The following is a 7681-nucleotide window of genomic DNA, read 5'->3' as shown; positions in this document are numbered from 1 at the left end:
AATGGGTTTGGAACATTAGAAGAACACAGACATTGTAAGCCTGAAATGTTAACATAGCTGAGATGCCAGCTAAGTTTTCAACGCAAAAACTGTAGTAGAGATCTCAGCCAGATAGTTTAAATAAGACTGTGTCTGGGTGGGGCATTTTTTGGTGTAACCAAAAAGTCCTGTCTGGGTTCTGCTAAATTCAAAATGTGAGAAGAGCAGGCCTCAGAGTGTGAGAGGGGAAGGCCTCAGAGTGTGGGAGAGTCAGGTCTCAGAGTGTGAGAGGGGCAGGCCTCAAAGGGCCTCAAAGGGCTTTTGGGACAACAGCAAGTCCCAGGTTCAGTGAGACATGCTGTCTCAGAAAACATATGGTGAGGAGCCCTATGGGAAGATACTTGAGGTTGATCTGTATGTACATGCATTTAAAAAATACATATCTGATAAATGATAAATCACAAACTATTCACTCCATTTCCTGAGAATTAATGTTCTAATAAAAGATCACAGACATAATAAAAGACAGAATTTCCAAATCCAAAACAGTACAAACCAATTTAAAATGTTCAAAACCTAAAAATTGAATAAAATACAGCATCCTTTTATATTATTAACATTTCTCCTGCCAAGCATAAAGGTCACTGAGAGGCCTAATTGCTGCAAAAACTCATGTTTTTATAAGAGCTAGGGAATTTTCTTTTCTATAGCCCAAGAGAATGGAGACTCATGTAGAAATTCAGAGAATTAAGTACACGACACCCATTAACTGCCTTCTCCTGTGCAGAGGAAAATAACATAAACTATTCCAGAAGCAGAGATTGCTTTCCTTCATGCAGACAGGAAAACAGAAACAAAACCCGATTGTCTTAACTGAATGCGATCTTCCTTTCCTGAGGAGGTTCAATATCATTTTCTCCTATTGCAAAAAAATACAATCATTTCTTCTTTTGCCAGGGAAATACCCTTTCATCAATCTAAGTGGGAATTTATGTTCTAATAATTTCCAGAATTAAAAGAGAGGAAAAGACTATTTTATTCAGAACAATATAGGAGGAAGCCAAGCAAGGAGTAACTGTAGTTCCAGGACAGACGGGGGGTGGGGGGGGTGGGGGGTGGGGAGGTTGGGGGGGGGATTGAGACAGCCCTTTGATAGCACCGCAGAGGCTGCTGGGTCCCACCTCTGCCCTTCTAATTCAGCAGTTCTCAACTCTTTTGGAGGGTCAAACAATCCTTTTCAGGAGTTGCCTATCCAATGTTTACATTACAATTCATAACAGTAGTAAAATGACAATTATGAAGTAGCAACGAAAATAATTTTATGGTTGGGGACCACCACAATCAGAGGAACTTGGGTAATGTCTTAGAGTGGTGTGGTGTGACCTGTGTCTTACTTAAGGTTTCTATTGCTGTGAAGATGCACCATGACATTAACTGGGGCCGGCATGCAGTTTAGAGGTTTAGGCCATAGCAGAACTTTCATCATGGTGGGAAGCATGGTAGCACAAAGCAGACACGGTGCTGAAGAAGGAGCTGAGAGTTCTACATCCTACTCAGCAGGCAGCAGGAGATGGAGACACATTTCCTCCAACAAGGTCAAATCTACTTCAATAGGGCCATCCCCCACTGATGGTGTCACTTCCTATGAGCCTATGGGGGCCATTTTCTTTCAAACCACCACAGCTGGTGTGAAGGCTCTGGCCTCTGGAAACTCCCTTTACTACGTGTGCATGGGGAGTGTGGCAGTTCTGCAAAAGCTGTACATTCCACAGAAGTGGAGCAGTTGTGTCTTTTGCCTTTCTCCACACACTTTAGTGTGGCATGTCTCTGATTTGGCTTAGAGACTGTAACCCTGCTGCAGTTTTAATAGTAATTTGGGTAATTATAATCTGGATCAAGTTTGGCGGATCTTTTCCCAGTGGTCTCAAACTCCGTAACAGCTGGGTCATATGGTAGACCTGCTCTCGGTTTTGGAGAAGACTGTACACTGATTTCCACAGTGTCTGCACCAGCTTCTACTCCCACTGACAATAAATAAGTTTTCCTTTTGACCCACATCCTCTTCTTTGTTACCGTCTGTTTTCTTTTCCCCTGCCACATCTATTTTATACATGTATTCTTATACCTATAGAAAAAGAGCCCCGGTATTTTCCCTCCTGTGTGTTTTCCTCTTGCTTCTTCATGGTCCATCATGCTTGCTGAGGTTGTCAGTACAATGAAGCCAAACCAACAGGCTGGGTGCATATTCTTCTGCCAATTTTTCTAGGTCTTTGAGTACCACATCAAATTTAGTGCTGATCTTCCCACTGTTGTTCAACCTGCCTGTAAGGATCATAATGATCTTCCCAACTGAGCGATCATCAATGATTTCAAATTCTCCAGTGTGATCATGCTTCATCATCACAGTTAGGCACGGCACGATGAATTTGGAGTGTGGCCTGATGAGGGATTGGCATTTGCTTTACTTCCCAGCACTGTGGATGCTTTTGAGAGCTCAGCCAGGACATTCATGTGCGCCATAGTGCTGGCAGAAAGAGATGACAGAAAGAACACTGTTTGTTTTCTTAATGACTGGGGTGATATGGAATCTCAATGTAGTTTTAATTTGCATTCTTTTCTGGTAGCTAAGGATATTGAACAATTGTAAAAACAACTGTATTGGCTGTTTATGTCTCTTCTTTTACGATTTGTCTGTTTGGTTCACCAGTCCATTATTTGGCTGGTAGTTTTAGGTGTGTTGGTATGGTGTATAATTTTCATAGTTATCTACATATTTTAGATGTGACCCCTTTGCCTCATGTGTAGCTGTTAAAGATTTTTCCACATTGTGTATGCAAGTCATTCTGTTGATAGTTTCTTTTCCTGTATAGAAGCTCTAAACTCCATGTGATCCCACTTGTCAATCCTTGGGGCTAATCCTTGTGTTACTGGGATTTCTGATCAGATACTAGTAAGTTGTGTTTTCATTTTCATTTGCTTCTAGAATTTACTTAATCTCTTTATTGATTTCTTCATTAACTCCCTGGTCACTTAAGAGTATATTGTTCAGTCTTTATTGTTTTCATAATTTTTGTACTTTTGCTTTCTATTGCTTTCTAATATTATTCTATTATTTGAGAAAATATAAGAAATATGTTATTTAACTTATTTCTTTGTGATTTAGAATATGTGTGTTTTAGAGAAGGGTTCACAGACTTGGTGAGAAGAGTGTATATTCTATGTCTTTCGGATGGATGGTCTAAAAGTATCTGGTGGGTGGGATATACAGGAGGCATCTCTTCAGTTTATTTGAACTACGATGTAGGTAAAACCTGACATGTCTTCCTTGATTTTTTTGTTTGTTTGTTTAAACAGCCTACTTAAAAATGTGAGTCAGGTATTGCAATTACCCATTGCTATTGTACCAGGACTCATCTGATCCTTTTATATTCATTGCTGTTTGTTTTATAAAACAGGAGTCCTAACATTGGGTGCATATATATTTATAATATTTATATCTTTTAATTAATCTTTTCTTTATTAATAAATGTAACTTACTTTATCTCTTTGAACTAACTATAGATCAAATACTACTTTATTAGACATGAAAATAGCTAACCCAGCTTATTTTTGTTTCCATTTGCTTGATAGATTGACTTCCATCCATTGATAAATCTCAGTCTATAGGAGCCATTGTCAACATCATGCTTTTCTTATAGACAAATAATTGTATCTAATTCTTTAATTAAGTCAACCTGTACACATCTATTTGTTGGTTATTTGATTCCATTTATATTGAAGATTATTGACTTCCTTGCTGTCTATTGTCATGACAAAATGCCATGGCCAAGTCAACTTATAAAAGAAAGCACTTAATTTGGGGACCACAGTTCTAGATGGTTAGAGTCTGTGACTGTCATGGTAGGGAGCATGAAGGCTTACATCTGAGAGAGAGAGAGAGAGAGAGAGAGAGAGAGAGAGAGAGAGAGAGAGAGAGAGAGAGAGAGAGAGAGAGAGAGAGAGAGAGAGAGAGAAACTCATTAAAAATGGCATGGGGTTTTAAAGCCTTAAAGTCCATTCACAGCAACACACTTTTTCCAACAAGGCTCTTTCTCCAACAAGGCCACACTCCACCAAGAAGACCATACTGTCTAATTCTTACCAAACACTTCTACCAACTAGTGAACATGCATTCAAACATGGGAGGGCACATTCTCATTTAGACCACCACAATTACTATAAAGAGATGCTTATTCATGTCTGTGATTTTTATTGATTACTTTTCTGGTTGGCTGGATTGTTCATTGTTCTCCACTGGTTCAGCTTGGGACTTTGCTTGTTAACTGGGTTGGAGATGATGCATTTCTTCCTACCTCTCTGTTCACTCTTTGTAGAGTTCACTCTTTGCTACACTCTTTGTAGAGTTCACTCTTTGCTACACTCTTTGTAGAGTTGCTTTCACTATCTCCTGCAAGGTTGGTTTTGTTGTCATGAGCTGAGTCTCTGCTCACGTTGTCAGCTATTGGAAGAACGGCTTGGATACAGCAAGCAGTCTTGGTTTGCAATTGTTTTCTTTCAGTGCTTGAAATATGTCATTCTATGCTTTTCTGGATATAAGGGTTGGCAGCTCTTGTTCCATTCTGCTGTGCTTGCCTGTGTGGATGAGTTGGTATTTTTTCCCAAACAGCTTTTAATAGTCTTTCCTTGGTGTGTGTCTTTGATATCGTGAATGAATTAGACTTCTTTTTTTTCATCTCAGCTCAGTCCTGGTGGTCTCTTGATTGTATCCCAGAGTTCCAGAGTGTTCTGATCCTACTCTTTTCCCCCCTTATTGTTGTCTACATTTCTTTTCCTTTGGGTTCAGTCCCTGGTCATCTTTCAACTGCTTGGCCAAGTTAAGTGATGATGTTTTCCACTGTAGTTTGGTTTTCTTTAGTTGGTTGGGTTTTGGTTCATTAAACTTTTCATTTCCTATTTTTTTCATTGGTTTCCTTTACCAAATATTATTCTTGGCTGATTTTTTGTTCCATACTGTTGACATTCTCATCCATTTTGCTCATTCCCTCCTGTGTTGTTGATTTTCCTCTCTAGGGTTTGTATCAGGTTCATCTGCTTATGTATATCATCTTTAAGGTTATCAATCATTTTTATTAGTAAATGTTTGAAGTAGTCATCATGCATTTTATCTACCTTGGTATTTTTTTAATTCAGTTGCTGAATTTTTCTTTTTGAAGAATCATGTTCTTTTTTTTTTTTCCTTCTTCTTCATGTCTCTGGTGGTTTTGTAATCCGCTCTGCTTATCTGTTGGTTTGTTTTTCTCATCTGGTTAACTTGGGATTTTTATTGAGCTACCTATTCAGAGGGTGTTGAGCATGGTGGACTCCTTACCACTCGGTGAGTCAAAGCGAACTTAAAACAACAGCCACATCAAACTATATAAGACATGAAATTACAATCAATTAAAAACCACCAACCCATCAGCAATGAGGATAAGCAGAAAACAACAAAGCTAATATGAAATGTGTCCACATTTATTTAGAATAAATGTGGAACTAGCAAAAGAATTTGATAAAGGAAGGAGGCAGAGACAGGAAAACAAAGGAGACATAAAGTTAAATAACTGAAAATGAAGGGAAAAGGGGAGGGGGAGAATTTTGTAGAGAATGTGAGAAAGGGCAAAAAGCCAACAAAAAAGAAAATGGACAAGCAAAGTTTCTCAATAATGAAGAAGTTCAAAAACATAATTAGATAAATGTAAGAAGAACAATAACATGAAAAGATGAATGAGAAATTGAATTAAGCCATCGGAAAGCATGTTACCATATAAGCTTACTTAAAAAAAAAATGTATCTACAGAGTGAGTTCCATGACAATCAGAGCTACACAGAGAAAAACCAAATGTGTGTGTGTGTGTGTGTGTGTGTGTGTGTGTTCCTTACTTCCTTTAGGTTATAGCTTAGTTTACACGCTCCCTAGTTGATGCTTTTTGATACTTGTAGCTCTTTCCCAGACACTCATTTCTTCAACATTATTTCCTAAGCACCTAGTATGTACCATTCCTTTTTGAGCCACCAAGAAAATGCCTGTACAAGGAGCTAAAGGGGTCGGCAACCCTATAGGTGGAACAACAATATGAACTAACCAGTAACCCCGGAACTCGTGTCTCTAGCTGCATATGTAGCAGAAGATGGCCTACTCGGCCATCATTGGGAAGAGAGGCCCCTTGGTCTTGCAAACTTTATATGCCTCACTCAGTACAGGGGAACGCCAGGGCCAAGAATTGGGAGTGGGTGAATAGGGGATTTGGGGAGAGGGTCTGAGGGACTTTTGGGATAGCATTTGAAATGTAAATGAAGAAAATACCTAATTTAAAAAAAATAAATAAAATGCCTGTAAACTTGAAAAAAAAATGTTGCTCTCAGGAATATATAATTACTACTCATTTAAAAATGTAGTTTAGTTTCTTATGCCTAGATACATAGTAATACAACACACTATAAACAGCATTATTTCTAGTAATCACAAGGTCTGAATTTTATTCTTTATTTTGCCTCTTAGAAACTATATAGATTATTTTTCTTGTCATCACTCACTAATGTAAAGCAAGAGGAATAAATGAAGTTCTCACCGACTGGTACAGTATCCATTAGCTACATATGACTATTTAAGTGAAACTTTAAATTAAATATATTTTAATAAATACAAAAGGGTGTTATATAATGTTTTATTGATTCTTTAATGATCTCACACATGCAAACCATGTGTTTTGCTCATATTCACCTCCATTCCTCTTCCCCCTTTCCCAGAACCTTCCCCAGCCCTCATACCCTTCCAACTTCATGTCCTCTTCTTTTTCTTTATAACACATTGATACAATTTGTGCTGCCCGTACACACTGGAGCTTACAGCCATCACCTGCAGTGTGCTTAGCCTACCAGCGACCATGCACTTACAGAAAACTGTCTTTCTCATGGATCCATTGATTGTCAGTGGCTCCTCAGCTAAGGGTAGGAGATAGTAAGCCCTCCCACTCACAAGCTGAATGTTGACTGGACCGATCCTGTCCAGGTCGCCTGAAAGCAAACACAATTGCAGTGCGTTTTTGAGAGCAGCAGTCCCATGTCCAGAAGATGCTGTTTCACTCCAGACCTCTGTTTCTTATCAGCTTTTTGTGCCCTCTCTATGATGAACCCTGAACTATTGGGAAGGGGGTGTGATATAGAAGTCCCATTTGGAGCCAAGCACAGAGTTAGCACTCTTAAAGAGCATGCTAAACCAGAAATTAGTGGTTTGCAACTGTAAGCAATGAGTCATATGCCCTCTCTTGAAGTATCTAGAACGGGTTGAATTATCTAGAGCCATTTTTGGAAGAGTCTGCTTTTGCTCCTGAAAGGAAAATTGAAACTTCTGATTCCACAAAGGGCAAGCATGTTAAACAGGTTTGAATGATGGAATAGCCAGGCCATCCTTATCTGGGGAACACTGTGACTACTGTCTGACAGGTTTGACTAATGATACTTTCCCAAGGAGGCATTTCAGAGACCCACAGTCTAACTGCCAATGGGAAAGGACTGTTATCTTAGGTAAACTAAGTGACCTCACTTATGATCCTTATGCTATTATTTCCCTCTTTTTAAGGGAAGAACTCCTTGTTTTGGTTCCTGGTTTCAGATGTTTCCACGTGTAGTCCTGGAGTGTTGTTTCTGGGTTGATGGTGGGACA

General features: G+C 39.0%; 1 pseudogene; it reads right to left on the bottom strand.

Moving 5' to 3' along the window:
* Positions 1-2079: 2079 nt before the first annotated feature.
* On the bottom strand, positions 2080-2499 carry LOC110302384 (small ribosomal subunit protein uS8 pseudogene; annotated as a pseudogene).
* Between the last annotated feature and the right edge of the window lie 5182 nt (positions 2500-7681).

This window comes from Mus caroli, unplaced genomic scaffold, assembly GCF_978045245.1.
Source record: "Mus caroli unplaced genomic scaffold, Mus_caroli_1 scaffold_11, whole genome shotgun sequence".
Classification (NCBI taxonomy): Eukaryota; Metazoa; Chordata; class Mammalia; order Rodentia; family Muridae; genus Mus; species Mus caroli.
This window is presented reverse-complemented; position numbering and strand designations above follow the sequence as displayed.